Source organism: Diaphorina citri, unplaced genomic scaffold (genome assembly GCF_000475195.1).
Source record: "Diaphorina citri unplaced genomic scaffold, Diaci psyllid genome assembly version 1.1 scaffold2094, whole genome shotgun sequence".
Taxonomy (NCBI): Eukaryota; Metazoa; Arthropoda; class Insecta; order Hemiptera; family Psyllidae; genus Diaphorina; species Diaphorina citri.
In genome coordinates, this window is record NW_007379519.1 from 38,925 (window position 1) to 42,830 (window position 3,906).

The following is a 3,906-nucleotide window of genomic DNA, read 5'->3' on the forward strand; positions in this document are numbered from 1 at the left end:
CCGTGACTGGCTGTTGCGGGGCCCACTCAGCCTCGTGAGGAAAATGAGTAGCTATGACATGTCATGCAAATGATTGCTCCCGTGACTGGCTGTTGCGGGGCCCACTCAGCCTCGTGAGGAAAATGAGTAGCTATGACATGTAAGCAAATGATTGATTCCGTGACTGGCTGTTGCGGGGCCCACTCAGCCTCGTGAGGAAAATGAGTAGCTATGACATGTAAATGTTGATTGATCCCGTGACTGGCTGTTGCGGGGCCCACTCAGCCTCGTGAGGAAAATGAGTAGCTATGACATGTAAATGCGCTGATCCCGTGACTGGCTGTTGCGGGGCCCACTCAGCCTCGTGAGGAAAATGAGTAGCTATGACATGTAAATGCGCATAGCAAGCATGATAGGTAAACATTGTTTGTTTAGGATTGAGATATGTATTGGGAAAAATCCTACAATGCTGCAGTGAGCACCAAAGTTGTGACATAATAACACAAAGAAATTGCATTTACATTTACATATTTCTTTAGCAAGAGAAATTTTGGGCTGGTATAATAGCCAGGCGGCTTTCTATTATAATACCTAATTATTCATCCATGATTTATTCAGAAAAAGGATCGCTCTAGCGGGATCCTTTTGGAGGGTCAAAGGTCCCATCTGTGCTTGGGCTAGCATGGGATACTTGGGATAGATAGAGGAAACAGGGGTTGGTTGGGACAGGATCATGCTGGGGTGAAATGAAATATGAAATGGGACAGACAGCCTTGGCTGATCTTCTGGTGGTGACAGCCTTAGCTGATCTTCTGGTTGTGACAGTTACCAGGCATTTGCCGTTCACCCTCATCTACTCTTCCTCTCTTTTTCTTCTTCCTTTTTGTCCTCCTCCTCCTCCGCCTCCTTCTCCTCCTCCTCCTCGTCCTCCTCTTTCTCCTCCTCCTCCTCCTCCTTCATCCTCAACTTCTCTCTTTTCTTCTTTCTCCTTGTCCTTACATTTTTTTTTTTTTTTGACTGATTTTTCTCTTTTTCCACCTCTTTCCGTTCCGCCTCCTCCTCCTTCTCCTCCTCCTCCTTTTTTTCTCCTTCACCGTCAGTTACTCTTCCTCTCTCTTTCTTCTTCCTTTTTGTCCTATTTTTTCTCCTCCTCCTCCTCCTCCTCTGTCTCCTTGTCCTTATTATAACCTTATAATATGTCTTCTTCTCCTCCTCCTCCTCCTCCTCGCTCCCTTTTTCTCCTTCACCGTCATTTACTCTTCCTCCTTTTCTTCTTCTTTTTTGTCCTTCTATTTTTCTTCTTGATCTTTCTCTTTTTCCACACCTCTTTCCTTCTCTCTCTTCTTTCTCCACGTTCTTGTTGCCTGGATAGTTGTCAGACTAGAAAACTGATGGGGACAAACAATGAGGAGGAGAAAGAAGAGTAAAATAACGAGGAATAAAAATCTGGTGTGAACATCACACGACTTTTATTATCCTATTGAATGATGCTTATTTGAGTGTTCTTTATACTTGTACAACACACGACTTTCCTTATCCTATTGAATGATTCTTATTTGAGTGTTCTTTTACCCTAATTTTTACAATATCTCTAACCGTTTTGTAGCTAAGCTGAAAACCGCCAAAAAACGGTCGAAATCTGTCCAAAAGCGGTCAAAATACCGCCAAGCGCAGCAACCATCTTAACCAAATGTTTTATGTTGCATCCTTGTCACATTTAACAGCTACATACCAAATTTCAACTCTCTAGCTCTTACCGTTCTCGAGATATTTTGTTTACAGACAGACACACGGACACACAGACAGACACACACGGACGGACCAATGGCTGAAACTTTGGATTTAGGCTCTAGGGACCTCAAAACGTGTTTTGACACTAAAAACTGACCATCGAAAATTTGACCCGATTACATTACTTTCCTTCCTATAGGATAAGGAGGAATAAAAAGGGGAGATGAGAGAGAGAAATAAATAGAGAGTGGGAGAGAGTTTGGGGTAGAGGAGAGAAGGAGGAAAAGGATAGAGTGAGAGAGGAAGAGAGAAATAAAAAGGAAACAAGAGAGGAAAAGAAAGAGAGAGAGAAAGAGAGGGAGAGAGAGAGAAAGAGAAAGGGAGAGAGAGAGAGAGAGAGAGAGAGAGAGATAGAGAAAGGGAGAGAGAGAGAGAGAGATAGAGAAAGAGAGGGAGAGAGAGAAAGAGAGAGAAAGAGAAAGAGAGAGAGAGAGAAAGAGAAAGGGGGAGAAAGACAGGGAGATTGGATTGACCTTGGCTTGGATCCCAATACAAGAACATAACTTTAGCCAGGCTATGAACTAACAAAAGAGCCATGTAGAGAGAGAGAGAGAGAGAGAGAGAGAGAGAGAGAGAGAGAGAGAGAGAGAGAGAGAGAGAGAGAGAGAGAGAGAGAGAAAGGGAGAGAGAGAAGAGAGAGAGAGAGAGAGAGAGAGAGAGAGAGAGAGAGAGAGAGAGAGAGAGAGAGAGAGAGTAGAAGTATCACCGAGAAATGTCGTTGAAAAATTATCCCTGCGATTCAGTGGCGGCTGAATCAATAGGGTCCGGGTGTACAAATTCATTGTAAAGTTATAGGACTTGGGAAATCGCTTCTGTGAACTCAAAAATCGACCAAATCTAGAATTATCTGTGGTAAAGCAGAGCTTTCAACCTGCCCAAAGCGCTCCATAGTTTCAGAAATATACCAACCTCAGTGGTGCAGTTGTTAACGCGTTGACCTTTGGATCTGGAGGTTGGTGGTTCGAGTCCAAGTCATAAAATTTATCTAGGTGTAATAATCGGGGAACGATATTTGTGACAAGCATTTAAATATTATGCTTAACACAATAAAAAATCCTAGTTTTTTTTTTTTTTTCTTTTAGGCGCTTTAACTAATTCCTAGTTTAGTTTTTAGTTAGTTTCAAAAAATATGGGGCAAGAATAAGGAGAATAATGAGGTCATTTTTACTTTCCTTATCCTATAGGAAAGAAAGTAATGTAATCGGGTCAAATTTTCGATGGTCGAATTTAGTGCCAAAACACGTTTTGAGGTCCCTAGAGCCTAAATCCAAAGTTTCAGCCATTGGTCCGTGTATGTGTGTGTCTGTATGTCTGTCTGTAAACAAAATATCTCGAGAACGGTAAGAGCTAGAGACTTGAAATTTGATATGTAGATGTCAAATGTGACAAGGATGCGACATGAAACTTTTGGTTAAGATCGGTGCAACGGTTGGCGGCATTTTACCGCTTTTTGGCGGTTTTCGGTGTAATATAATATATCGGGAACGGTATGAGCTAGAGACTTGAAATTTGGTATGTAGTTTACAAATATGACAAGGGTGCAACTCAAAACGTTTGGTTGAGATAGGGGCTGCGGTTGGCGGTATTTTGATGCTTTTTGGCGGTTTTTGACCGTTTTTTGGCGGTTTACAGCTATATCAACTAAACGGTTAGAGATATTGTAAATGTTAAAACAGAACATCCAAATAAGCACCATTCAATAGGATAAGGAAAGTCGTGTGATGTTCACACCAGATATTTTTTTTTAATGAGAAATCCTTTGTTCCGGTATCGCAGTGACAAACGGTGTTTACGCCGATGGCCCTACTTGAACCAATATCAATATTTGTTTCCTTATAGGTACCTAATTCCTAAATGAATGATGGTTTGTCCAATTTTGACGAAATTCGCTATGTTTATCATGTATCACGTAGGTATATGGGACATTATTGGGCTCAATTAGACCCCAGGATGCCCCACAGAGGCTCTTATTCTGTGTCAGTTATAGGTACTTTATACTGTTATACAGTTCACTCAATTACCCAGCACTCACAAATAATAAGCACAACTGGTAAGAATATAATCCATCCATCTTTGTAGGAAATGAAAAAACAGACATCCAGAACAAAGTCAGGCAATTACATGATTGTTCTCATT